The sequence below is a fragment of the Euprymna scolopes genome, chromosome 32 (assembly GCF_053919585.1).
Source record: "Euprymna scolopes isolate OS-2025 chromosome 32, ASM5391958v1, whole genome shotgun sequence".
Taxonomy (NCBI): domain Eukaryota; kingdom Metazoa; phylum Mollusca; class Cephalopoda; order Sepiida; family Sepiolidae; genus Euprymna; species Euprymna scolopes.
In genome coordinates, this window is record NC_136513.1 from 9,765,093 (window position 1) to 9,785,700 (window position 20,608).

General features: G+C 42.4%; 1 protein-coding gene and 88 non-coding genes across 90 annotated transcripts in view; 88 read left to right on the top strand and 1 right to left on the bottom strand.

Annotated features, from left to right (window-relative positions):
* LOC145256219 (uncharacterized) overlaps positions 1–20,608 on the bottom strand; it is a 274,977-nt gene that overhangs the window by 173,824 nt on the left and 80,545 nt on the right. The window lies entirely within an intron of this gene.
* Trnan-guu (transfer RNA asparagine (anticodon GUU)) lies at positions 231–304 on the top strand. The gene has a single exon. It is a non-coding gene; the product is annotated as a tRNA-Asn (tRNA).
* Positions 450–523, top strand: Trnan-guu (transfer RNA asparagine (anticodon GUU)). The gene has a single exon. It is a non-coding gene; the product is annotated as a tRNA-Asn (tRNA).
* Positions 673–746, top strand: Trnan-guu (transfer RNA asparagine (anticodon GUU)). Its single transcript has one exon. It is a non-coding gene; the product is annotated as a tRNA-Asn (tRNA).
* On the top strand, positions 896–969 carry Trnan-guu (transfer RNA asparagine (anticodon GUU)). Its single transcript has one exon. It is a non-coding gene; the product is annotated as a tRNA-Asn (tRNA).
* Positions 1,119–1,192, top strand: Trnan-guu (transfer RNA asparagine (anticodon GUU)). The gene has a single exon. It is a non-coding gene; the product is annotated as a tRNA-Asn (tRNA).
* Trnan-guu (transfer RNA asparagine (anticodon GUU)) lies at positions 1,342–1,415 on the top strand. The gene has a single exon. It is a non-coding gene; the product is annotated as a tRNA-Asn (tRNA).
* Positions 1,565–1,638, top strand: Trnan-guu (transfer RNA asparagine (anticodon GUU)). Its single transcript has one exon. It is a non-coding gene; the product is annotated as a tRNA-Asn (tRNA).
* Trnan-guu (transfer RNA asparagine (anticodon GUU)) lies at positions 1,787–1,860 on the top strand. Its single transcript has one exon. It is a non-coding gene; the product is annotated as a tRNA-Asn (tRNA).
* Positions 2,010–2,083, top strand: Trnan-guu (transfer RNA asparagine (anticodon GUU)). Its single transcript has one exon. It is a non-coding gene; the product is annotated as a tRNA-Asn (tRNA).
* On the top strand, positions 2,232–2,305 carry Trnan-guu (transfer RNA asparagine (anticodon GUU)). The gene has a single exon. It is a non-coding gene; the product is annotated as a tRNA-Asn (tRNA).
* On the top strand, positions 2,455–2,528 carry Trnan-guu (transfer RNA asparagine (anticodon GUU)). The gene has a single exon. It is a non-coding gene; the product is annotated as a tRNA-Asn (tRNA).
* On the top strand, positions 2,678–2,751 carry Trnan-guu (transfer RNA asparagine (anticodon GUU)). Its single transcript has one exon. It is a non-coding gene; the product is annotated as a tRNA-Asn (tRNA).
* Trnan-guu (transfer RNA asparagine (anticodon GUU)) lies at positions 2,901–2,974 on the top strand. Its single transcript has one exon. It is a non-coding gene; the product is annotated as a tRNA-Asn (tRNA).
* On the top strand, positions 3,124–3,197 carry Trnan-guu (transfer RNA asparagine (anticodon GUU)). Its single transcript has one exon. It is a non-coding gene; the product is annotated as a tRNA-Asn (tRNA).
* Trnan-guu (transfer RNA asparagine (anticodon GUU)) lies at positions 3,347–3,420 on the top strand. The gene has a single exon. It is a non-coding gene; the product is annotated as a tRNA-Asn (tRNA).
* Positions 3,570–3,643, top strand: Trnan-guu (transfer RNA asparagine (anticodon GUU)). The gene has a single exon. It is a non-coding gene; the product is annotated as a tRNA-Asn (tRNA).
* Trnan-guu (transfer RNA asparagine (anticodon GUU)) lies at positions 3,793–3,866 on the top strand. The gene has a single exon. It is a non-coding gene; the product is annotated as a tRNA-Asn (tRNA).
* Trnan-guu (transfer RNA asparagine (anticodon GUU)) lies at positions 4,015–4,088 on the top strand. Its single transcript has one exon. It is a non-coding gene; the product is annotated as a tRNA-Asn (tRNA).
* Positions 4,459–4,532, top strand: Trnan-guu (transfer RNA asparagine (anticodon GUU)). Its single transcript has one exon. It is a non-coding gene; the product is annotated as a tRNA-Asn (tRNA).
* Trnan-guu (transfer RNA asparagine (anticodon GUU)) lies at positions 4,682–4,755 on the top strand. The gene has a single exon. It is a non-coding gene; the product is annotated as a tRNA-Asn (tRNA).
* Trnan-guu (transfer RNA asparagine (anticodon GUU)) lies at positions 4,905–4,978 on the top strand. Its single transcript has one exon. It is a non-coding gene; the product is annotated as a tRNA-Asn (tRNA).
* Trnan-guu (transfer RNA asparagine (anticodon GUU)) lies at positions 5,128–5,201 on the top strand. The gene has a single exon. It is a non-coding gene; the product is annotated as a tRNA-Asn (tRNA).
* Trnan-guu (transfer RNA asparagine (anticodon GUU)) lies at positions 5,351–5,424 on the top strand. Its single transcript has one exon. It is a non-coding gene; the product is annotated as a tRNA-Asn (tRNA).
* On the top strand, positions 5,574–5,647 carry Trnan-guu (transfer RNA asparagine (anticodon GUU)). The gene has a single exon. It is a non-coding gene; the product is annotated as a tRNA-Asn (tRNA).
* Positions 5,796–5,869, top strand: Trnan-guu (transfer RNA asparagine (anticodon GUU)). The gene has a single exon. It is a non-coding gene; the product is annotated as a tRNA-Asn (tRNA).
* On the top strand, positions 6,019–6,092 carry Trnan-guu (transfer RNA asparagine (anticodon GUU)). Its single transcript has one exon. It is a non-coding gene; the product is annotated as a tRNA-Asn (tRNA).
* Trnan-guu (transfer RNA asparagine (anticodon GUU)) lies at positions 6,241–6,314 on the top strand. The gene has a single exon. It is a non-coding gene; the product is annotated as a tRNA-Asn (tRNA).
* Positions 6,464–6,537, top strand: Trnan-guu (transfer RNA asparagine (anticodon GUU)). The gene has a single exon. It is a non-coding gene; the product is annotated as a tRNA-Asn (tRNA).
* Trnan-guu (transfer RNA asparagine (anticodon GUU)) lies at positions 6,687–6,760 on the top strand. The gene has a single exon. It is a non-coding gene; the product is annotated as a tRNA-Asn (tRNA).
* Trnan-guu (transfer RNA asparagine (anticodon GUU)) lies at positions 6,910–6,983 on the top strand. The gene has a single exon. It is a non-coding gene; the product is annotated as a tRNA-Asn (tRNA).
* On the top strand, positions 7,133–7,206 carry Trnan-guu (transfer RNA asparagine (anticodon GUU)). The gene has a single exon. It is a non-coding gene; the product is annotated as a tRNA-Asn (tRNA).
* On the top strand, positions 7,356–7,429 carry Trnan-guu (transfer RNA asparagine (anticodon GUU)). The gene has a single exon. It is a non-coding gene; the product is annotated as a tRNA-Asn (tRNA).
* Positions 7,579–7,652, top strand: Trnan-guu (transfer RNA asparagine (anticodon GUU)). Its single transcript has one exon. It is a non-coding gene; the product is annotated as a tRNA-Asn (tRNA).
* Trnan-guu (transfer RNA asparagine (anticodon GUU)) lies at positions 7,802–7,875 on the top strand. Its single transcript has one exon. It is a non-coding gene; the product is annotated as a tRNA-Asn (tRNA).
* On the top strand, positions 8,025–8,098 carry Trnan-guu (transfer RNA asparagine (anticodon GUU)). Its single transcript has one exon. It is a non-coding gene; the product is annotated as a tRNA-Asn (tRNA).
* Positions 8,248–8,321, top strand: Trnan-guu (transfer RNA asparagine (anticodon GUU)). The gene has a single exon. It is a non-coding gene; the product is annotated as a tRNA-Asn (tRNA).
* On the top strand, positions 8,471–8,544 carry Trnan-guu (transfer RNA asparagine (anticodon GUU)). The gene has a single exon. It is a non-coding gene; the product is annotated as a tRNA-Asn (tRNA).
* Trnan-guu (transfer RNA asparagine (anticodon GUU)) lies at positions 8,694–8,767 on the top strand. The gene has a single exon. It is a non-coding gene; the product is annotated as a tRNA-Asn (tRNA).
* Trnah-gug (transfer RNA histidin (anticodon GUG)) lies at positions 8,917–8,990 on the top strand. Its single transcript has one exon. It is a non-coding gene; the product is annotated as a tRNA-His (tRNA).
* On the top strand, positions 9,140–9,213 carry Trnan-guu (transfer RNA asparagine (anticodon GUU)). The gene has a single exon. It is a non-coding gene; the product is annotated as a tRNA-Asn (tRNA).
* Trnan-guu (transfer RNA asparagine (anticodon GUU)) lies at positions 9,362–9,435 on the top strand. The gene has a single exon. It is a non-coding gene; the product is annotated as a tRNA-Asn (tRNA).
* On the top strand, positions 9,584–9,657 carry Trnan-guu (transfer RNA asparagine (anticodon GUU)). The gene has a single exon. It is a non-coding gene; the product is annotated as a tRNA-Asn (tRNA).
* Positions 9,806–9,879, top strand: Trnan-guu (transfer RNA asparagine (anticodon GUU)). The gene has a single exon. It is a non-coding gene; the product is annotated as a tRNA-Asn (tRNA).
* Trnan-guu (transfer RNA asparagine (anticodon GUU)) lies at positions 10,028–10,101 on the top strand. Its single transcript has one exon. It is a non-coding gene; the product is annotated as a tRNA-Asn (tRNA).
* Positions 10,472–10,545, top strand: Trnan-guu (transfer RNA asparagine (anticodon GUU)). Its single transcript has one exon. It is a non-coding gene; the product is annotated as a tRNA-Asn (tRNA).
* Trnan-guu (transfer RNA asparagine (anticodon GUU)) lies at positions 10,695–10,768 on the top strand. The gene has a single exon. It is a non-coding gene; the product is annotated as a tRNA-Asn (tRNA).
* Trnan-guu (transfer RNA asparagine (anticodon GUU)) lies at positions 10,918–10,991 on the top strand. The gene has a single exon. It is a non-coding gene; the product is annotated as a tRNA-Asn (tRNA).
* Trnan-guu (transfer RNA asparagine (anticodon GUU)) lies at positions 11,141–11,214 on the top strand. Its single transcript has one exon. It is a non-coding gene; the product is annotated as a tRNA-Asn (tRNA).
* On the top strand, positions 11,364–11,437 carry Trnan-guu (transfer RNA asparagine (anticodon GUU)). Its single transcript has one exon. It is a non-coding gene; the product is annotated as a tRNA-Asn (tRNA).
* On the top strand, positions 11,587–11,660 carry Trnan-guu (transfer RNA asparagine (anticodon GUU)). Its single transcript has one exon. It is a non-coding gene; the product is annotated as a tRNA-Asn (tRNA).
* On the top strand, positions 11,810–11,883 carry Trnan-guu (transfer RNA asparagine (anticodon GUU)). The gene has a single exon. It is a non-coding gene; the product is annotated as a tRNA-Asn (tRNA).
* On the top strand, positions 12,033–12,106 carry Trnan-guu (transfer RNA asparagine (anticodon GUU)). Its single transcript has one exon. It is a non-coding gene; the product is annotated as a tRNA-Asn (tRNA).
* Positions 12,256–12,329, top strand: Trnan-guu (transfer RNA asparagine (anticodon GUU)). Its single transcript has one exon. It is a non-coding gene; the product is annotated as a tRNA-Asn (tRNA).
* Positions 12,479–12,552, top strand: Trnan-guu (transfer RNA asparagine (anticodon GUU)). The gene has a single exon. It is a non-coding gene; the product is annotated as a tRNA-Asn (tRNA).
* Positions 12,702–12,775, top strand: Trnan-guu (transfer RNA asparagine (anticodon GUU)). Its single transcript has one exon. It is a non-coding gene; the product is annotated as a tRNA-Asn (tRNA).
* On the top strand, positions 12,925–12,998 carry Trnan-guu (transfer RNA asparagine (anticodon GUU)). The gene has a single exon. It is a non-coding gene; the product is annotated as a tRNA-Asn (tRNA).
* On the top strand, positions 13,147–13,220 carry Trnan-guu (transfer RNA asparagine (anticodon GUU)). The gene has a single exon. It is a non-coding gene; the product is annotated as a tRNA-Asn (tRNA).
* Trnan-guu (transfer RNA asparagine (anticodon GUU)) lies at positions 13,370–13,443 on the top strand. Its single transcript has one exon. It is a non-coding gene; the product is annotated as a tRNA-Asn (tRNA).
* Trnan-guu (transfer RNA asparagine (anticodon GUU)) lies at positions 13,593–13,666 on the top strand. Its single transcript has one exon. It is a non-coding gene; the product is annotated as a tRNA-Asn (tRNA).
* Trnan-guu (transfer RNA asparagine (anticodon GUU)) lies at positions 13,816–13,889 on the top strand. Its single transcript has one exon. It is a non-coding gene; the product is annotated as a tRNA-Asn (tRNA).
* Trnan-guu (transfer RNA asparagine (anticodon GUU)) lies at positions 14,037–14,110 on the top strand. Its single transcript has one exon. It is a non-coding gene; the product is annotated as a tRNA-Asn (tRNA).
* Positions 14,423–14,496, top strand: Trnan-guu (transfer RNA asparagine (anticodon GUU)). Its single transcript has one exon. It is a non-coding gene; the product is annotated as a tRNA-Asn (tRNA).
* On the top strand, positions 14,645–14,718 carry Trnan-guu (transfer RNA asparagine (anticodon GUU)). Its single transcript has one exon. It is a non-coding gene; the product is annotated as a tRNA-Asn (tRNA).
* Trnan-guu (transfer RNA asparagine (anticodon GUU)) lies at positions 14,867–14,940 on the top strand. Its single transcript has one exon. It is a non-coding gene; the product is annotated as a tRNA-Asn (tRNA).
* On the top strand, positions 15,090–15,163 carry Trnah-gug (transfer RNA histidin (anticodon GUG)). The gene has a single exon. It is a non-coding gene; the product is annotated as a tRNA-His (tRNA).
* On the top strand, positions 15,313–15,386 carry Trnan-guu (transfer RNA asparagine (anticodon GUU)). Its single transcript has one exon. It is a non-coding gene; the product is annotated as a tRNA-Asn (tRNA).
* On the top strand, positions 15,536–15,609 carry Trnan-guu (transfer RNA asparagine (anticodon GUU)). Its single transcript has one exon. It is a non-coding gene; the product is annotated as a tRNA-Asn (tRNA).
* Positions 15,759–15,832, top strand: Trnan-guu (transfer RNA asparagine (anticodon GUU)). The gene has a single exon. It is a non-coding gene; the product is annotated as a tRNA-Asn (tRNA).
* Trnan-guu (transfer RNA asparagine (anticodon GUU)) lies at positions 15,982–16,055 on the top strand. Its single transcript has one exon. It is a non-coding gene; the product is annotated as a tRNA-Asn (tRNA).
* Positions 16,204–16,277, top strand: Trnan-guu (transfer RNA asparagine (anticodon GUU)). The gene has a single exon. It is a non-coding gene; the product is annotated as a tRNA-Asn (tRNA).
* On the top strand, positions 16,427–16,500 carry Trnan-guu (transfer RNA asparagine (anticodon GUU)). The gene has a single exon. It is a non-coding gene; the product is annotated as a tRNA-Asn (tRNA).
* Positions 16,650–16,723, top strand: Trnan-guu (transfer RNA asparagine (anticodon GUU)). The gene has a single exon. It is a non-coding gene; the product is annotated as a tRNA-Asn (tRNA).
* Positions 16,873–16,946, top strand: Trnan-guu (transfer RNA asparagine (anticodon GUU)). The gene has a single exon. It is a non-coding gene; the product is annotated as a tRNA-Asn (tRNA).
* On the top strand, positions 17,096–17,169 carry Trnan-guu (transfer RNA asparagine (anticodon GUU)). Its single transcript has one exon. It is a non-coding gene; the product is annotated as a tRNA-Asn (tRNA).
* On the top strand, positions 17,317–17,390 carry Trnan-guu (transfer RNA asparagine (anticodon GUU)). The gene has a single exon. It is a non-coding gene; the product is annotated as a tRNA-Asn (tRNA).
* Trnan-guu (transfer RNA asparagine (anticodon GUU)) lies at positions 17,756–17,829 on the top strand. The gene has a single exon. It is a non-coding gene; the product is annotated as a tRNA-Asn (tRNA).
* Positions 17,975–18,048, top strand: Trnay-gua (transfer RNA tyrosine (anticodon GUA)). The gene has a single exon. It is a non-coding gene; the product is annotated as a tRNA-Tyr (tRNA).
* On the top strand, positions 18,198–18,271 carry Trnah-gug (transfer RNA histidin (anticodon GUG)). The gene has a single exon. It is a non-coding gene; the product is annotated as a tRNA-His (tRNA).
* On the top strand, positions 18,421–18,494 carry Trnah-gug (transfer RNA histidin (anticodon GUG)). The gene has a single exon. It is a non-coding gene; the product is annotated as a tRNA-His (tRNA).
* Trnan-guu (transfer RNA asparagine (anticodon GUU)) lies at positions 18,644–18,717 on the top strand. The gene has a single exon. It is a non-coding gene; the product is annotated as a tRNA-Asn (tRNA).
* Positions 18,867–18,940, top strand: Trnan-guu (transfer RNA asparagine (anticodon GUU)). The gene has a single exon. It is a non-coding gene; the product is annotated as a tRNA-Asn (tRNA).
* On the top strand, positions 19,090–19,163 carry Trnan-guu (transfer RNA asparagine (anticodon GUU)). The gene has a single exon. It is a non-coding gene; the product is annotated as a tRNA-Asn (tRNA).
* On the top strand, positions 19,313–19,386 carry Trnan-guu (transfer RNA asparagine (anticodon GUU)). The gene has a single exon. It is a non-coding gene; the product is annotated as a tRNA-Asn (tRNA).
* Trnan-guu (transfer RNA asparagine (anticodon GUU)) lies at positions 19,535–19,608 on the top strand. Its single transcript has one exon. It is a non-coding gene; the product is annotated as a tRNA-Asn (tRNA).
* On the top strand, positions 19,758–19,831 carry Trnan-guu (transfer RNA asparagine (anticodon GUU)). Its single transcript has one exon. It is a non-coding gene; the product is annotated as a tRNA-Asn (tRNA).
* Trnan-guu (transfer RNA asparagine (anticodon GUU)) lies at positions 19,981–20,054 on the top strand. The gene has a single exon. It is a non-coding gene; the product is annotated as a tRNA-Asn (tRNA).
* Positions 20,204–20,277, top strand: Trnan-guu (transfer RNA asparagine (anticodon GUU)). Its single transcript has one exon. It is a non-coding gene; the product is annotated as a tRNA-Asn (tRNA).
* On the top strand, positions 20,427–20,500 carry Trnan-guu (transfer RNA asparagine (anticodon GUU)). The gene has a single exon. It is a non-coding gene; the product is annotated as a tRNA-Asn (tRNA).

Here is a 20,608-nt window from a genome sequence, read left to right on the forward strand (position 1 = left end):
GGTTATCATCGGCCTTCGTGGCACAAGCGGTTACCGCATTAAGCCGTCGGCGGAAAGGTTGGTGGTTCGAATCCACCCGGGGGCGCCAACTTTCTTTTTTATTCTAATTACCACCAAATTAAACTGCCGCGACATTTAATGATATCGACAAGAATTGTTTTAATTCTTTAGTCCGTATATTTTGTTAAGCTGAATGTTAAAAACGAGGCAAGATTAGTCGGGTATCTCCTGCCTTCGTGGCGCAACCGGTTAGCGCGTTCGGCTGTTAACCGAAAGGTTGGTGGTTCGAATCCACCCGGGGGCGGCAACGTTCTTTTTTCTTCTAATTACTACCAAATTTAACTGGCGCGACTTTTAATGATATCGACAAGAATTGTTTTAATTCTTTAGTCCGTTTATTTTGTTAAGCTGAATGTTAAAAAAGAGGCAAGATTAGTCGGGTATCACCTGCCTTCGTGGCGCAACCGGTTAGCGCGTTCGGCTGTTAACCGAAAGGTTGGTGGTTCGAATCCACCCGGGGGCGGCAACGTTCTTTTTTCTTCTTCTAATTACTACCAAATTTAACTGGCGCGACTTTTAATTGTTATCGACAAGAATTGTTTTAATTCTTTAGTCCGTTTATTTTGTTAAGTTGAATGTTAAAAAAGAGGCAAGATTAGTCGGGTATCACCTGCCTTCGTGGCGCAACCGGTTAGCGCGTTCGGCTGTTAACCGAAAGGTTGGTGGTTCGAATCCACCCGGGGGCGGCAACGTTCTTTTTTCTTCTTCTAATTACTACCAAATTTAACTGGCGCGACTTTTAATTGTTATCGACAAGAATTGTTTTAATTCTTTAGTCCGTTTATTTTGTTAAGCTGAATGTTAAAAAAGAGGCAAGATTATTCGGGTATCACCTGCCTTCGTGGCGCAACCGGTTAGCGCGTTCGGCTGTTAACCGAAAGGTTGGTGGTTCGAATCCACCCGGGGGCGGCAACGTTCTTTTTTCTTCTTCTAATTACTACCAAATTTAACTGGCGCGACTTTTAATTGTTATCGACAAGAATTGTTTTAATTCTTTAGTCCGTTTATTTTGTTAAGCTGAATGTTAAAAAAGAGGCAAGATTAGTCGGGTATCACCTGCCTTCGTGGCGCAACCGGTTAGCGCGTTCGGCTGTTAACCGAAAGGTTGGGTGTTCGAATCCACCCGGGGGCGGCAACGTTCTTTTTTCTTCTTCTAATTACTACCAAATTTAACTGGCGCGACTTTTAATTGTTATCGACAAGAATTGTTTTAATTCTTTAGTCCGTTTATTTTGTTAAGCTGAATGTTAAAAAAGAGGCAAGATTAGTCGGGTATCACCTGCCTTCGTGGCGCAACCGGTTAGCGCGTTCGGCTGTTAACCGAAAGGTTGGTGGTTCGAATCCACCCGGGGGCGGCAACGTTCTTTTTTCTTCTTCTAATTACTACCAAATTTAACTGGCGCGACTTTTAATTGTTATCGACAAGAATTGTTTTAATTCTTTAGTCCGTTTATTTTGTTAAGCTGAATGTTAAAAAAGAGGCAAGATTAGTCGGGTATCACCTGCCTTCGTGGCGCAACCGGTTAGCGCGTTCGGCTGTTAACCGAAAGGTTGGTGGTTCGAATCCACCCGGGGGCGGCAACGTTCTTTTTTCTTCTTCTAATTACTACCAAATTTAACTGGCGCGACTTTTAATGATATCGACAAGAATTGTTTTAATTCTTTAGTCCGTTTATTTTGTTAAGTTGAATGTTAAAAAAGAGGCAAGATTAGTCGGGTATCACCTGCCTTCGTGGCGCAACCGGTTAGCGCGTTCGTCTGTTAACCGAAAGGTTGGTGGTTCGAATCCACCCGGGGGCGGCAACGTTCTTTTTTCTTCTTCTAATTACTACCAAATTTAACTGGCGCGACTTTTAATTGTTATCGACAAGAATTGTTTTAATTCTTTAGTCCGTTTATTTTGTTAAGCTGAATGTTAACAAAGAGGCAAGATTAGTCGGGTATCACCTGCCTTCGTGGCGCAACCGGTTGGCGCGTTCGGCTGTTAACCGAAAGGTTGGTGGTTCGAATCCACCCGGGGGCGGCAACGTTCTTTTTTCTTCTTCTAATTACTACCAAATTTAACTGGCGCGACTTTTAATGATATCGACAAGAATTGTTTTAATTCTTTAGTCCGTTTATTTTGTTAAGTTGAATGTTAAACAAGAGGCAAGATTAGTCGGGTATCACCTGCCTTCGTGGCGCAACCGGTTAGCGCGTTCGGCTGTTAACCGAAAGGTTGGTGGTTCGAATCTACCCGGGGGCGGCAACGTTCTTTTTTCTTCTTCTAATTACTACCAAATTTAACTGGCGCGACTTTTAATTGTTATCGACAAGAATTGTTTTAATTCTTTAGTCCGTTTATTTTGTTAAGCTGAATGTTAAAAAAGAGGCAAGATTAGTCGGGTATCACCTGCCTTCGTGGCGCAACCGGTTAGCGCGTTCGGCTGTTAACCGAAAGGTTGGTGGTTCGAATCCACCCGGGGGCGGCAACGTTCTTTTTTCTTCTTCTAATTACTACCAAATTTAACTGGCGCGACTTTTAATTGTTATCGACAAGAATTGTTTTAATTCTTTAGTCCGTTTATTTTGTTAAGCTGAATGTTAACAAAGAGGCCAGATTAGTCGGGTATCACCTGCCTTCGTGGCGCAACCGGTTAGCGCGTTCGGCTGTTAACCGAAAGGTTGGTGGTTCGAATCCACCCGGGGGCGGCAACGTTCTTTTTTCTTCTTCTAATTACTACCAAATTTAACTGGCGCGACTTTTAATTGTTATCGACAAGAATTGTTTTAATTCTTTAGTCCGTTTATTTTGTTAAGTTGAATGTTAAAAAAGAGGCAAGATTAGTCGGGTATCACCTGCCTTCGTGGCGCAACCGGTTAGCGCGTTCGGCTGTTAACCGAAAGGTTGGTGGTTCGAATCTACCCGGGGGCGGCAACGTTCTTTTTTCTTCTTCTAATTACTACCAAATTTAACTGGCGCGACTTTTAATTGTTATCGACAAGAATTGTTTTAATTCTTTAGTCCGTTTATTTTGTTAAGCTGAATGTTAAAAAAGAGGCAAGATTAGTCGGGTATCACCTGCCTTCGTGGCGCAACCGGTTAGCGCGTTCGGCTGTTAACCGAAAGGTTGGTGGTTCGAATCCACCCGGGGGCGGCAACGTTCTTTTTTCTTCTTCTAATTACTACCAAATTTAACTGGCGCGACTTTTAATTGTTATCGACAAGAATTGTTTTAATTCTTTAGTCCGTTTATTTTGTTAAGCTGAATGTTAACAAAGAGGCAAGATTAGTCGGGTATCACCTGCCTTCGTGGCGCAACCGGTTAGCGCGTTCGGCTGTTAACCGAAAGGTTGGTGGTTCGAATCCACCCGGGGGCGGCAACGTTCTTGTATCTTCTTCTAATTACTACCAAATTTAACTGGCGCGACTTTTAATTGTTATCGACAAGAATTGTTTTAATTCTTTAGTCCGTTTATTTTGTTAAGCTGAATGTTAAACAAGAGGCAAGATTAGTCGGGTATCACCTGCCTTCGTGGCGCAACCGGTTAGCGCGTTCGGCTGTTAACCGAAAGGTTGGTGGTTCGAATCCACCCGGGGGCGGCAACGTTCTTTTTTCTTCTTCTAATTACTACCAAATTTAACTGGCGCAACTTTTAATTGTTATCGACAAGAATTGTTTTAATTCTTTAGTCCGTTTATTTTGTTAAGCTGAATGTTAAAAAAGAGGCAAGATTAGTCGGGTATCACCTGCCTTCGTGGCGCAACCGGTTAGCGCGTTCGACTGTTAACCGAAAGGTTGGTGGTTCGAATCCACCCGGGGGCGGCAACGTTCTTTTTTCTTCTTCTAATTACTACCAAATTTAACTGGCGCGACTTTTAATGATATCGACAAGAATTGTTTTAATTCTTTAGTCCGTTTATTTTGTTAAGTTGAATGTTAAAAAAGAGGCAAGATTAGTCGGGTATCACCTGCCTTCGTGGCGCAACCGGTTAGCGCGTTCGGCTGTTAACCGAAAGGTTGGTGGTTCGAATCCACCCGGGGGCGGCAACGTTCTTTTTTCTTCTTCTAATTACTACCAAATTTAACTGGCGCGACTTTTAATGATATCGACAAGAATTGTTTTAATTCTTTAGTCCGTTTATTTTGTTAAGTTGAATGTTAAAAAAGAGGCAAGATTAGTCGGGTATCACCTGCATTCGTGGCGCAACCGGTTAGCGCGTTCGGATGTTAACCGAAAGGTTGGTGGTTCGAATCAACCCGGGGGCGGCAACGTTCTTTTTTCTTCTTCTAATTACTACCAAATTTAACTGGCGCGACTTTTAATGATATCGACAAGAATTGTTTTAATTCTTTAGTCCGTTTATTTTGTTAAGTTGAATGTTAAAAAAGAGGCAAGATTAGTCGGGTATCACCTGCCTTCGTGGCGCAACCGGTTAGCGCGTTCGGCTGTTAACCGAAAGGTTGGTGGTTCGAATCCACCCGGGGGCGGCAACGTTCTTTTTTCTTCTTCTAATTACTACCAAATTTAACTGGCGCGACTTTTAATTGTTATCGACAAGAATTGTTTTAATTCTTTAGTCCGTTTATTTAGTTAAGCTGAATGTTAAAAAAGAGGCAAGATTAGTCGGGTATCACCTGCCTTCGTGGCGCAACCGGTTAGCGCGTTCGGCTGTTAACCGAAAGGTTGGTGGTTCGAATCCACCCGGGGGCGGCAACGTTCTTGTATCTTCTTCTAATTACTACCAAATTTAACTGGCGCGACTTTTAATTGTTATCGACAAGAATTGTTTTAATTCTTTAGTCCGTTTATTTTGTTAAGCTGAATGTTAAACAAGAGGCAAGATTAGTCGGGTATCACCTGCCTTCGTGGCGCAACCGGTTAGCGCGTTCGGCTGTTAACCGAAAGGTTGGTGGTTCGAATCCACCCGGGGGCGGCAACGTTCTTTTTTCTTCTTCTAATTACTACCAAATTTAACTGGCGCGACTTTTAATTGTTATCGACAAGAATTGTTTTAATTCTTTAGTCTGTTTATTTTGTTAAGCTGAATGTTAAAAAAGAGGCAAGATTAGTCGGGTATCACCTGCCTTCGTGGCGCAACCGGTTAGCGCGTTCGACTGTTAACCGAAAGGTTGGTGGTTCGAATCCACCCGGGGGCGGCAACGTTCTTTTTTCTTCTTCTAATTACTACCAAATTTAAGTGGCGCGACTTTTAATTGTTATCGACAAGAATTGTTTTAATTCTTTAGTCCGTTTATTTTGTTAAGTTGAATGTTAAAAAAGAGGCAAGATTAGTCGGGTATCACCTGCCTTCGTGGCGCAACCGGTTAGCGCGTTCGGCTGTTAACCGAAAGGTTGGTGGTTCGAATCAACCCGGGGGCGGCAACGTTCTTTTTTCTTCTTCTAATTACTACCAAATTTAACTGGCGCGACTTTTAATTGTTATCGACAAGAATTGTTTTAATTCTTTAGTCCGTTTACTTTGTTAAGCTGAATGTTAACAAAGAGGCAAGATTAGTCGGGTATCACCTGCCTTCGTGGCGCAACCGGTTAGCGCGTTCGGCTGTTAACCGAAAGGTTGGTGGTTCGAATCCACCCGGGGGCGGCAACGTTCTTTTTTCTTCTTCTAATTACTACCAAATTTAACTGGCGCGACTTTTAATGATATCGACAAGAATTGTTTTAATTCTTTAGTCCGTTTATTTTGTTAAGTTGAATGTTAAAAAAGAGGCAAGATTAGTCGGGTATCACCTGCCTTCGTGGCGCAACCGGTTAGCGCGTTCGGCTGTTAACCGAAAGGTTGGTGGTTCGAATCCACCCGGGGGCGGCAACGTTCTTTTTTCTTCCTCTAATTACTTCCAAATTTAACTGGCGCGACTTTTAATTGTTATCGACAAGAATTGTTTTAATTCTTTAGTCCGTTTATTTTGTTAAGCTGAATGTTAACAAAGAGGCAAGATTAGTCGGGTATCACCTGCCTTCGTGGCGCAACCGGTTAGCGCGTTCGGCTGTTAACCGAAAGGTTGGTGGTTCGAATCCACCCGGGGGCGGCGACGTTCTTTTTTCTTCTTCTAATTACTACCAAATTTAACTGGCGCGACTTTTAATGATATCGACAAGAATTGTTTTAATTCTTTAGTCCGTTTATTTTGTTAAGCTGAATGTAAAAAAAGAGGCAAGATTAGTCGGATATCACCTGCCTTCGTGGCGCAACCGGTTAGCGCGTTCGGCTGTTAACCGAAAGGTTGGTGGTTCGAATCCACCCGGGGGCGGCAACGTTCTTTTTTCTTCTTCTAATTACTACCAAATTTAACTGGCGCGACTTTTAATTGTTATCGACAAGAATTGTTTTAATTCTTTAGTCCGTTTATTTTGTTAAGTTGAATGTTAAAAAAGAGGCAAGATTAGTCGGGTATCACCTGCCTTCGTGGCGCAACCGGTTAGCGTGTTCGGCTGTTAACCGAAAGGTTGGTGGATCGAATCGACCCGGGGGCGGCAACGTTCTTTTTTCTTCTTCTAATTACTACCAAATTTAACTGGCGCGACTTTTAATCGTTATCGACAAGAATTGTTTTAATTCTTTAGTCCGTTTATTTTGTTAAGTTGAATGTTAAAAAAGAGGCAAGATTAGTCGGGTATCACCTGTCTTCGTGGCGCGACCGGTTAGCGCGTTCGGCTGTTAACCGAAAGGTTGGTGGTTCGAATCCACCCGGGGGCGGCAACGTTCTTTTTTCTTCTTCTAATTACTACCAAATTTAACTGGCGCGACTTTTAATGATATCGACAAGAATTGTTTTAATTCTGTAGTCCGTTTATTTTGTTAAGTTGAATGTTAAACAAAAAGGCAAGATTAGTCGGGTATCACCTGCCTTCGTGGCGCAACCGGTTAGCGCGTTCGGCTGTTAACCGAAAGGTTGGTGGTTCGAATCCACCCGGGGGCGGCAACGTTCTTTTTTCTTCTTCTAATTACTACCAAATTTAAGTGGCGCGACTTTTAATTGTTATCGACAAGAATTGTTTTAATTCTTTAGTCCGTTTATTTTGTTAAGCTGAATGTTAAAATAGAGGCAAGATTAGTCGGGTATCACCTGCCTTCGTGGCGCAACCGGTTAGCGTGTTCGGCTGTTAACCGAAAGGTTGGTGGATCGAATCGACCCGGGGGCGGCAACGTTCTTTTTTCTTCTTCTAATTACTACCAAATTTAACTGGCGCGACTTTTAATCGTTATCGACAAGAATTGTTTTAATTCTTTAGTCCGTTTATTTTGTTAAGTTGAATGTTAAAAAAGAGGCAAGATTAGTCGGGTATCACCTGTCTTCGTGGCGCAACCGGTTAGCGCGTTCGGCTGTTAACCGAAAGGTTGGTGGTTCGAATCCACCCGGGGGCGGCAACGTTCTTTTTTCTTCTTCTAATTACTACCAAATTTAACTGGCGCGACTTTTAATTGTTATCGACAAGAATTGTTTTAATTCTTTAGTCCGTTTATTTTGTTAAGCTGAATGTAAACAAAGAGGCAAGATTAGTCGGATATCACCTGCCTTCGTGGCGCAACCGGTTAGCGCGTTCGGCTGTTAACCGAAAGGTTGGTGGTTCGAATCCACCCGGGGGCGGCAACGTTCTTTTTTCTTCTTCTAATTACTACCAAATTTAACTGGCGCGACTTTTAATTGTTATCGACAAGAATTGTTTTAATTCTTTAGTCCGTTTATTTTGTTAAGCTGAATGTTAAAAAAGAGGCAAGATTAGTCGGGTATCACCTGCCTTCGTGGCGCAACCGGTTAGCGCGTTCGGCTGTTAACCGAAAGGTTGGTGGTTCGAATCCACCCGGGGGCGGCAACGTTCTTTTTTCTTCTTCTAATTACTACCAAATTTAACTGGCGCGACTTTTAATTGTTATCGACAAGAATTGTTTTAATTCTTTAGTCCGTTTATTTTGTTAAGCTGAATGTTAAAAAAGAGGCAAGATTAGTCGGGTATCACCTGCCTTCGTGGCGCAACCGGTTAGCGCGTTCGGCTGTTAACTGAAAGGTTGGTGGTTCGAATCCACCCGGGGGCGGCAACGTTCTTTTTTCTTCTTCTAATTACTACCAAAGTTAACTGGCGCGACTTTTAATTGTTATCGACAAGAATTGTTTTAATTCTTTAGTCCGTTTATTTTGTTAAGCTGAATGTTAAAAAAGAGGCAAGATTAGTCGGGTATCACCTGCCTTCGTGGTGCAACCGGTTAGCGCGTTCGGCTGTTAACCGAAAGGTTGGTGGATCGAATCCACCCGGGGGCGGCAACGTTCTTTTTTCTTCTTCTAATTACTACCAAATTTAACTGGCGCGACTTTTAATCGTTATCGACAAGAATTGTTTTAATTCTTTAGTCCGTTTATTTTGTTAAGCTGAATGTTAAAAAAGAGGCAAGATTAGTCGGGTATCACCTGCCTTCGTGGCGCAACCGGTTAGCGCGTTCGGCTGTTAACCGAAAGGTTGGTGGTTCGAATCCACCCGGGGGCGGCAACGTTCTTTTTTCTTCTTCTAATTACTACCAAATTTAACTGGCGCGACTTTTAATTGTTATCGACAAGAATTGTTTTAATTCTTTAGTCCGTTTATTTTGTTAAGCTGAATGTTAAAAAAGAGGCAAGATTAGTCGGGTATCACCTGCCTTCGTGGCGCAACCGGTTAGCGCGTTCGGCTGTTAACCGAAAGGTTGGTGGTTCGAATCCACCCGGGGGCGGCAACGTTCTTTTTTCTTCTTCTAATTACTACCAAAGTTAACTGGCGCGACTTTTAATTGTTATCGACAAGAATTGTTTTAATTCTTTAGTCCGTTTATTTTGTTAAGCTGAATGTTAAAAAAGAGGCAAGATTAGTCGGGTATCACCTGCCTTCGTGGCGCAACCGGTTAGCGCGTTCGGCTGTGAACCGAAAGGTTGGTGATTCGAATCCACCCGGGGGCGGCAACGTTCTTTTTTCTTCTTCTAATTACTACCAAATTTAACTGGCGCGACTTTTAATTGTTATCGACAAGAATTGTTTTAATTCTTTAGTCCGTTTATTTTGTTAAGTTGAATGTTAAAAAAGAGGCAAGATTAGTCGGGTATCACCTGCCTTCGTGGCGCAACCGGTTAGCGCGTTCGGCTGTTAACCGAAAGGTTGGTGGTTCGAATCCACCCGGGGGCGGCAACGTTCTTTTTTCTTCTTCTAATTACTACCAAATTTAACTGGCGCGACTTTTAATGATATCGACAAGAATTGTTTTAATTCTTTAGTCCGTTTATTTTGTTAAGCTGAATGTTAAAAAAGAGGCAAGATTAGTCGGGTATCACCTGCCTTCGTGGCGCAACCGGTTAGCGCGTTCGGCCGTTAACCGAAAGGTTGGTGGTTCGAATCCACCCGGGGGCGGCAACGTTCTTTTTTCTTCTTCTAATTACTACCAAATTTAACTGGCGCGACTTTTAATGATATCGACAAGAATTGTTTTAATTCTTTAGTCCGTTTATTTTGTTAAGTTGAATGTTAAAAAAGAGGCAAGATTAGTCGGGTATCACCTGCCTTCGTGGCGCAACCGGTTAGCGCGTTCGGCTGTTAACCGAAAGGTTGGTGGTTCGAATCCACCCGGGGGCGGCAACGTTCTTTTTTCTTCTTCTAATTACTACCAAATTTAACTGGCGCGACTTTTAATGATATCGACAAGAATTGTTTTAATTCTTTAGTCCGTTTATTTTGTTAAGCTGAATGTTAAAAAAGAGGCAAGATTAGTCGGGTATCACCTGCCTTCGTGGCGCAGCCGGTTAGCGCGTTCGGCTGTTAACCGAAAGGTTGGTGGTTCGAATCCACCCGGGGGCGGCAACGTTCTTTTTTCTTCTTCTAATTACTACCAAATTTAACTGGCGCGACTTTTAATGATATCGACAAGAATTGTTTTAATTCTGTAGTCCGTTTATTTTGTTAAGTTGAATGTTAAAAAAGAGGCAAGATTAGTCGGGTATCACCTGCCTTCGTCGCGCAACCGGTTAGCGCGTTCGGCTGTTAACCGAAAGGTTGGTGGTTCGAATCCACCCGGGGGCGGCAACGTTCTTTTTTCTTCTTCTAATTACTACCAAATTTAACTGGCGCGACTTTTAATGATATCGACAAGAATTGTTTTAATTCTTTAGTCCGTTTATTTTGTTAAGTTGAATGTTAAAAAAGAGGCAAGATTAGTCGGGTATCACCTGCATTCGTGGCGCAACCGGTTAGCGCGTTCGGATGTTAACCGAAAGGTTGGTGGTTCGAATCAACCCGGGGGCGGCAACGTTCTTTTTTCTTCTTCTAATTACTACCAAATTTAACTGGCGCGACTTTTAATGATATCGACAAGAATTGTTTTAATTCTTTAGTCCGTTTATTTTGTTAAGTTGAATGTTAAAAAAGAGGCAAGATTAGTCGGGTATCACCTGCCTTCGTGGCGCAACCGGTTAGCGCGTTCGGCTGTTAACCGAAAGGTTGGTGGTTCGAATCCACCCGGGGGCGGCAACGTTCTTTTTTCTTCTTCTAATTACTACCAAATTTAACTGGCGCGACTTTTAATTGTTATCGACAAGAATTGTTTTAATTCTTTAGTCCGTTTATTTTGTTAAGCTGAATGTTAAAAAAGAGGCAAGATTAGTCGGGTATCACCTGCCTTCGTGGCGCAACCGGTTAGCGCGTTCGGCTGTTAACCGAAAGGTTGGTGGTTCGAATCCACCCGGGGGCGGCAACGTTCTTGTATCTTCTTCTAATTACTACCAAATTTAACTGGCGCGACTTTTAATTGTTATCGACAAGAATTGTTTTAATTCTTTAGTCCGTTTATTTTGTTAAGCTGAATGTTAAACAAGAGGCAAGATTAGTCGGGTATCACCTGCCTTCGTGGCGCAACCGGTTAGCGCGTTCGGCTGTTAACCGAAAGGTTGGTGGTTCGAATCCACCCGGGGGCGGCAACGTTCTTTTTTCTTCTTCTAATTACTACCAAATTTAACTGGCGCGACTTTTAATTGTTATCGACAAGAATTGTTTTAATTCTTTAGTCCGTTTATTTTGTTAAGCTGAATGTTAAAAAAGAGGCAAGATTAGTCGGGTATCACCTGCCTTCGTGGCGCAACCGGTTAGCGCGTTCGACTGTTAACCGAAAGGTTGGTGGTTCGAATCCACCCGGGGGCGGCAACGTTCTTTTTTCTTCTTCTAATTACTACCAAATTTAAGTGGCGCGACTTTTAATTGTTATCGACAAGAATTGTTTTAATTCTTTAGTCCGTTTATTTTGTTAAGTTGAATGTTAAAAAAGAGGCAAGATTAGTCGGGTATCACCTGCCTTCGTGGCGCAACCGGTTAGCGCGTTCGGCTGTTAACCGAAAGGTTGGTGGTTCGAATCCACCCGGGGGCGGCAACGTTCTTTTTTCTTCTTCTAATTACTACCAAATTTAACTGGCGCGACTTTTAATTGTTATCGACAAGAATTGTTTTAATTCTTTAGTCCGTTTATTTTGTTAAGCTGAATGTTAAAATAGAGGCAAGATTAGTCGGGTATCACCTGCCTTCGTGGCGCAACCGGTTAGCGCGTTCGGCTGTTAACCGAAAGGTTGGTGGTTCGAATCCACCCGGGGGCGGCAACGTTCTTTTTTCTTCTTCTAATTACTACCAAATTTAACTGGCGCGACTTTTAATTGTTATCGACAAGAATTGTTTTAATTCTTTAGTCCGTTTATTTTGTTAAGCTGAATGTTAAAAAAGAGGCAAGATTAGTCGGGTATCACCTGCCTTCGTGGCGCAACCGGTTAGCGCGTTCGGCTGTTAACCGAAAGGTTGGTGGTTCGAATCCACCCGGGGGCGGCAACGTTCTTTTTTCTTCTTCTAATTACTACCAAAGTTAACTGGCGCGACTTTTAATTGTTATCGACAAGAATTGTTTTAATTCTTTAGTCCGTTTATTTTGTTAAGCTGAATGTTAAAAAAGAGGCAAGATTAGTCGGGTATCACCTACCTTCGTGGCGCAACCGGTTAGCGCGTTCGGCTGTTAACCGAAAGGTTGGTGGATCGAATCCACCCGGGGGCGGCAACGTTCTTTTTTCTTCTTCTAATTACTACCAAATTTAACTGGCGCGACTTTTAATCGTTATTGACAAGAATTGTTTTAATTCTTTAGTCCGTTTATTTTGTTAAGCTGAATGTAAAAAAAGAGGCAAGATTAGTCGGATATCACCTGCCTTCGTGGCGCAACCGGTTAGCGCGTTCGGCTGTTAACCGAAAGGTTGGTGGTTCGAATCCACCCGGGGGCGGCAACGTTCTTTTTTCTTCTTCTAATTACTACCAAATTTAACTGGCGCGACTTTTAATTGTTATCGACAAGAATTGTTTTAATTCTTTAGTCCGTTTATTTTGTTAAGTTGAATGTTAAAAAAGAGGCAAGATTAGTCGGGTATCACCTGCCTTCGTGGCGCAACCGGTTAGCGTGTTCGGCTGTTAACCGAAAGGTTGGTGGATCGAATCGACCCGGGGGCGGCAACGTTCTTTCTTCTTCTTCTAATTACTACCAAATTTAACTGGCGCGACTTTTAATCGTTATCGACAAGAATTGTTTTAATTCTTTAGTCCGTTTATTTTGTTAAGTTGAATGTTAAAAAAGAGGCAAGATTAGTCGGGTATCACCTGTCTTCGTGGCGCGACCGGTTAGCGCGTTCGGCTGTTAACCGAAAGGTTGGTGGTTCGAATCCACCCGGGGGCGGCAACGTTCTTTTTTCTTCTTCTAATTACTACCAAATTTAACTGGCGCGACTTTTAATTGTTATCGACAAGAATTGTTTTAATTCTTTAGTCCGTTTATTTTGTTAAGTTAAATGTTAAAAAAGAGGCAAGATTAGTCGGGTATCACCTGCCTTCGTGGCGCAACCGGTTAGCGCGTTCGGCTGTTAACCGAAAGGTTGGTGGTTCGAATCCACCCGGGGGCGGCAACGTTCTTTTTTCTTCTTCTAATTACTACCAAATTTAACTGGCGCGACTTTTAATGATATCGACAAGAATTGTTTTAATTCTTTAGTCCGTTTATTTTGTTAAGCTGAATGTTAAAAAAGAGGCAAGATTAGTCGGGTATCACCTGCCTTCGTGGCGCAACCGGTTATTGCGTTCGGCTGTTAACCGAAAGGTTGGTGGTTCGAATCCACCCGGGGGTTGCAACGTTCTTTTTTCTTCTTCTAATTACTACCAAATTTTAGTGGCGCGACTTTTAATTGTTATCGACAAGAATTGTTTTAATTCTTTAGTCCGTTTATTTTGTTAAGCTGAATGTTAAAAAAGAGGTAAGATTAGTCGAGTATCACCTGCCTTCGTGGAGCAACCGGTTAGCGCGTTCGGCTGTTAACCGAAAGGTTGGTGGTTCGAATCCACCCGGGGGCGGCAACGTTCTTTTTTCTTCTTCTAATTACTACCAAATTTAACTGGCGCGACTTTTAATTGTTATCGACAAGAATTGTTTTAATTCTTTAGTCCGTTTATTTTGTTAAGCTGAATGTTAAAAAAGAGGCAAGATTAGTCGGGTATCACCTGCCTTCGTGGAGCAACCGGTTAGCGCGTTCGGCTGTTAACCGAAAGGTTGGTGGTTCGAATCCACCCGGGGGCGGCAACGTTCTTTTTTCTTCTTCTAATTACTACCAAATTTAACTGGCGCGACTTTTAATTGTTATCGACAAGAATTGTTTTAATTCTTTAGTCCGTTTATTTTGTTAAGCTGAATGTTAAAAAAGAGGCAAGATTAGTCGGGTATCACCTGCCTTCGTGGCGCAACCGGTTAGCGCGTTCGGCTGTTAACCGAAAGGTTGGTGGTTCGATTCAACCCGGTGGCAGCAACTTTCTTTTTTCTTCTAATTACCATCAAATTAAACTGGCGCGACTTTTAATTGTTATCCACAATAATTGTTTTAATTCTTTAGTTTGTTTTTGTTTGTTAAGCTGAATGTTCAAAACGACGCAAGATTAGTCGGGTATCACCTGCCTTCGTGGCGCAACCGGTTAGAGCGTTCGGCTGTTAACCGAAAGGTTGGTGGTTCGATTCAACCCGGGGGCAGCAACTTTCTTTTTTCTTCTAATTACCATCAAATTAAACTGGCGCGACTTTTAATTGTTATCCACAATAATTGTTTTAATTCTTTAGTTTGTTTTTGTTTGTTAAGCTGAATGTTAAAAACGACGCAAGATTAGTCGGGTATCACCTGGTTCGTGACGCAACCGGTTAGCGCGTTCGGCTGTTAGCTAATTACTACCAAATTTAACTGGCGCGACTTTTAATGATATCGACAAGAATTGTTTTAATTCTTTAGTCCGTTTATTTTGTTAAGTTGAATGTTAAAAAAGAGGCAAGATTAGTCGGGTATCACCTGCCTTCGTGGCGCAACCGGTTAGCGCGTTCGGCTGTTAACCGAAAGGTTGGTGGTTCGAATCCACCCGGGGGCGGCAACGTTCTTTTTTCTTCTTCTAATTACTACCAAATTTAACTGGCGCGACTTTTAATGATATCGACAAGAATTGTTTTAATTCTTTAGTCCGTTTATTTTGTTAAGCTGAATGTTAAAAAAGAGGCAAGATTAGTCGGGTATCACCTGCCTTCGTGGCGCAGCCGGTTAGCGCGTTCGGCTGTTAACCGAAAGGTTGGTGGTTCGAATCCACCCGGGGGCGGCAACGTTCTTTTTTCTTCTTCTAATTACTACCAAATTTAACTGGCGCGACTTTTAATGATATCGACAAGAATTGTTTTAATTCTGTAGTCCGTTTATTTTGTTAAGTTGAATGTTAAAAAAGAGGCAAGATTAGTCGGGTATCACCTGCCTTCGTCGCGCAACCGGTTAGCGCGTTCGGCTGTTAACCGAAAGGTTGGTGGTTCGAATCCACCCGGGGGCGGCAACGTTCTTTTTTCTTCTTCTAATTACTACCAAATTTAACTGGCGCGACTTTTAATTGTTATCGACAAGAATTGTTTTAATTCTTTAGTCCGTTTATTTTGTTAAGCTGAATGTAAACAAAGAGGCAAGATTAGTCGGATATCACCTGCCTTCGTGGCGCAACCGGTTAGCGCGTTCGGCTGTGAACCGAAAGGTTGGTGGTTCGAATCCACCCGGGGGCGGCAACGTTCTTTTTTCTTCTTCTAATTACTACCAAATTTAACTGGCGCGACTTTTAATTGTTATCGACAAGAATTGTTTTAATTCTTTAGTCCGTTTATTTTGTTAAGTTGAATGTTAAAAAAGAGGCAAGATTAGTCGGGTATCACCTGCCTTCCTGGCGCAACCGGTTAGCGCGTTCGGCTGTTAACCGAAAGGTTGGTGGTTCGAATCTACCCGGGGGCGGCAACGTTCTTTTTTCTTCTTCTAATTACTACCAAATTTAACTGGCGCGACTTTTAATTGTTATCGACAAGAATTGTTTTAATTCTTTAGTCCGTTTATTTTGTTAAGCTGAATGTTAAAAAAGAGGCAAGATTAGTCGGGTATCACCTGCCTTCGTGGCGCAACCGGTTAGCGCGTTCGGCTGTTAACCGAAAGGTTGGTGGTTCGAATCCACCCGGGGGCGGCAACGTTCTTTTTTCTTCTTCTAATTACTACCAAATTTAACTGGCGCGACTTTTAATTGTTATCGACAAGAATTGTTTTAATTCTTTAGTCCGTTTATTTTGTTAAGCTGAATGTTAAAAAAGAGGCAAGATTAGTCGGGTATCACCTGCCTTCGTGGCGCAACCGGTTAGCGCGTTCGGCTGTTAACCGAAAGGTTGGTGGTTCGAATCCACCCGGGGGCGGCAACGTTCTTGTATCTTCTTCTAATTACTACCAAATTTAACTGGCGCGACTTTTAATTGTTATCGACAAGAATTGTTTTAATTCTTTAGTCCGTTTATTTTGTTAAGCTGAATGTTAAACAAGAGGCAAGATTAGTCGGGTATCACCTGCCTTCGTGGCGCAACCGGTTAGCGCGTTCGGCTGTTAACCGAAAGGTTGGTGGTTCGAATCCACCCGGGGGCGGCAACGTTCTTTTTTCTTCTTCTAATTACTACCAAATTTAACTGGCGCGACTTTTAATGATATCGACAAGAATTGTTTTAATTCTTTAGTCCGTTTATTTTGTTAAGTTGAATGTTAAAAAAGAGGCAAGATTAGTCGGGTATCACCTGCCTTCGTGGCGCAACCGGTTAGCGCGTTCGGCTGTTAACCGAAAGGTTGGTGGTTCGAATCCACCCGGGGGCGGCAACGTTCTTTTTTCTTCTTCTAATTACTACCAAATTTAACTGGCGCAACTTTTAATTGTTATCGACAAGAATTGTTTTAATTCTTTAGTCCGTTTATTTTGTTAAGCTGAATGTTAAAAAAGAGGCAAGATTAGTCGGGTATCACCTGCCTTCGTGGCGCAACCGGTTAGCGCGTTCGACTGTTAACCGAAAGGTTGGTGGTTCGAATCCACCCGGGGGCGGCAACGTTCTTTTTTCTTCTTCTAATTACTACCAAATTTTAGTGGCGCGACTTTTAATTGTTATCGACAAGAATTGTTTTAATTCTTTAGTCCGTTTATTTTGTTAAGCTGAATGTTAAAAAAGAGGTAAGATTAGTCGGGTATCACCTGCCTTCGTGGAGCAACCGGTTAGCGCGTTCGGCTGTTAACCGAAAGGTTGGTGGTTCGAATCCACCCGGGGGCGGCAACGTTCTTTTTTCTTCTTCTAATTACTACCAAATTTAACTGGCGCGACTTTTAATTGTTATCGACAAGAATTGTTTTAATTCTTTAGTCCGTTTATTTTGTTAAGCTGAATGTTAAAAAAGAGGCAAGATTAGTCGGGTATCACCTGCCTTCGTGGCGCAACCGGTTAGCGCGTTCGGCTGTTAACCGAAAGGTTGGTGGTTCGAATCCACCCGGGGGCGGCAACGTTCTTTTTTCTTCTTCCAATTACTATCAAATTTAACTGGCGCGACTTTTAATTGTTATCGACAAGCATTGTTTTAATTCTTTAGTCCGTTTATTTTGTTCAGCTGAATGTTCAAAACGACGCAAGATTAGTTGGGTATCACCTGCCTTCGTGGCGCAACCGGTTAGAGCGTTCGGCTGTTAACCGAAAGGTTGGTGGTTCGATTCAACCCGGGGGCAGCAACTTTCTTTTTTCTTCTAATTACCATCAAATTAAACTGGCGCGACTTTTAATTGTTATCCACAATAATTGTTTTAATTCTTTAGTTTGTTTTTGTTTGTTAAGCTGAATGTTCAAAACGACGCAAGATTAGTCGGGTATCACCTGCCTTCGTGGCGCAACCGGTTAGAGCGTTCGGCTGTTAACCGAAAGGTTGGTGGTTCGATTCAACCCGGGGGCAGCAACTTTCTTTTTTCTTCTAATTACCATCAAATTAAACTGGCGCGACTTTTAATTGTTATCCACAATAATTGTTTTAATTCTTTAGTTTGTTTTTGTTTGTTAAGCTGAATGTTAAAAACGACGCAAGATTAGTCGGGTATCACCTGGTTCGTGACGCAACCGGTTAGCGCGTTCGGCTGTTAACCGAAAGGTTGGTGGTTCGAATCGACCCGGGGGCGGCAACTGTCTTTTTTCTTCTAATGACCACCAAATTAAACTGCCGCGACTTTTAATGATATCGACAAGAATTGTTTTAATTCTTTAGTCCGTTTATTTTGTTAAGCTGAATGGTAAAAACGAGGAAAGATTAGACGGGTATCACCTGCCTTCGTGGCGCAACCGGTTAGCGCGTTCGGCTGTTAACTGAAAGGTTTGTGGTTCGAATCAACCCGGGGGCGGCAACTGTCTTTTTTCTTCTAATTACCACCAAATTAAACTGGCGCGACTTTTAATGATATCGACAAGAATTGTTTTAATTTTGTAGTCCGTTTATTTTGTTAAGCTGAATGGTAAAAACGAGGCAGGATGGATCGGGTATAACCTGCCTTCGTGGCGCAACCGGTTAGCGCGTTCGGCTGTAAACCGAAAGGTTGGTGATTCGAATCCACCCGGGGGCGGCAACGTTCTTTTTTCTTCTTCTAATTACTACCAAAGTTAACTGGCGCGACTTTTAATTGTTATCGACAAGAATTGTTTTAATTCTTTAGTCCGTTTATTTTGTTAAGCTGAATGTTAAAAAAGAGGCAAGATTAGTCGGATATCACCTGCCTTCGTGGCGCAACCGGTTAGCGCGTTCGGCTGTGAACCGAAAGGTTGGTGGTTCGAATCCACCCGGGGGCGGCAACGTTCTTGTATCTTCTTCTAATTACTACCAAATTTAACTGGCGCGACTTTTAATTGTTATCGACAAGAATTGTTTTAATTCTTTAGTCCGTTTATTTTGTTAAGCTGAATGTAAACAAAGAGGCAAGATTAGTCGGATATCACCTGCCTTCGTGGCGCAACCGGTTAGCGCGTTCGGCTGTGAACCGAAAGGTTGGTGGTTCGAATCCACCCGGGGGCGGCAACGTTCTTTTTTCTTCTTCTAATTACTACCAAATTTAACTGGCGCGACTTTTAATTGTTATCGACAAGAATTGTTTTAATTCTTTAGTCCGTTTATTTTGTTAAGTTGAATGTTAAAAAAGAGGCAAGATTAGTCGGGTATCACCTGCCTTCCTGGCGCAACCGGTTAGCGCGTTCGGCTGTTAACCGAAAGGTTGGTGGTTCGAATCTACCCGGGGGCGGCAACGTTCTTTTTTCTTCTTCTAATTACTACCAAATTTAACTGGCGCGACTTTTAATTGTTATCGACAAGAATTGTTTTAATTCTTTAGTCCGTTTATTTTGTTAAGCTGAATGTTAAAAAAGAGGCAAGATTAGTCGGGTATCACCTGCCTTCGTGGCGCAACCGGTTAGCGCGTTCGGCTGTTAACCGAAAAGTTGGTGGTTCGAATCCACCCGGGGGCGGCAACGTTCTTTTTTCTTCTTCTAATTACTACCAAATTTAACTGGCGCGACTTTTAATTGTTATCGACAAGAATTGTTTTAATTCTTTAGTCCGTTTATTTTGTTAAGCTGAATGTTAAAAAAGAGGCAAGATTAGTCGGGTATCACCTGCCTTCGTGGCGCAACCGGTTAGCGCGTTCGGCTGTTAACCGAAAGGTTGGTGGTTCGAATCCACCCGGGGGCGGCAACGTTCTTGTATCTTCTTCTAATTACTACCAAATTTAACTGGCGCGACTTTTAATTGTTATCGACAAGAATTGTTTTAATTCTTTAGTCCGTTTATTTTGTTAAGCTGAATGTTAAACAAGAGGCAAGATTAGTCGGGTATCACCTGCCTTCGTGGCGCAACCGGTTAGCGCGTTCGGCTGTTAACCGAAAGGTTGGTGGTTCGAATCCACCCGGGGGCGGCAACGTTCTTTTTTCTTCTTCTAATTACTACCAAATTTAACTGGCGCGACTTTTAATGATATCGACAAGAATTGTTTTAATTCTTTAGTCCGTTTATTTTGTTAAGTTGAATGTTAAAAAAGAGGCAAGATTAGTCGGGTATCACCTGCCTTCGTGGCGCAACCGGTTAGCGCGTTCGGCTGTTAACCGAAAGGTTGGTGGTTCGAATCCACCCGGGGGCGGCAACGTTCTTTTTTCTTCTTCTAATTACTACCAAATTTAACTGGCGCAACTTTTAATTGTTATCGACAAGAATTGTTTTAATTCTTTAGTCCGTTTATTTTGTTAAGCTGAATGTTAAAAAAGAGGCAAGATTAGTCGGGTATCACCTGCCTTCGTGGCGCAACCGGTTAGCGCGTTCGACTGTTAACCGAAAGGTTGGTGGTTCGAATCCACCCGGGGGCGGCAACGTTCTTTTTTCTTCTTCTAATTACTACCAAATTTTAGTGGCGCGACTTTTAATTGTTATCGACAAGAATTGTTTTAATTCTTTAGTCCGTTTATTTTGTTAAGCTGAATGTTAAAAAAGAGGTAAGATTAGTCGGGTATCACCTGCCTTCGTGGAGCAACCGGTTAGCGCGTTCGGCTGTTAACCGAAAGGTTGGTGGTTCGAATCCACCCGGGGGCGGCAACGTTCTTTTTTCTTCTTCTAATTACTACCAAATTAAACTGGCGCGACTTTTAATTGTTATCGACAAGAATTGTTTTAATTCTTTAGTCCGTTTATTTTGTTAAGCTGAATGTTAAAAAAGAGGCAAGATTAGTCGGGTATCACCTGCCTTCGTGGCGCAACCGGTTAGCGCGTTCGGCTGTTAACCGAAAGGTTGGTGGTTCGAATCCACCCGGGGGCGGCAACGTTCTTTTTTCTTCTTCCAATTACTATCAAATTTAACTGGCGCGACTTTTAATTGTTATCGACAAGCATTGTTTTAATTCTTTAGTCCGTTTATTTTGTTCAGCTGAATGTTCAAAACGACGCAAGATTAGTTGGGTATCACCTGCCTTCGTGGCGCAACCGGTTAGAGCGTTCGGCTGTTAACCGAAAGGTTGGTGGTTCGATTCAACCCGGGGGCAGCAACTTTCTTTTTTCTTCTAATTACCATCAAATTAAACTGGCGCGACTTTTAATTGTTATCCACAATAATTGTTTTAATTCTTTAGTTTGTTTTTGTTTGTTAAGCT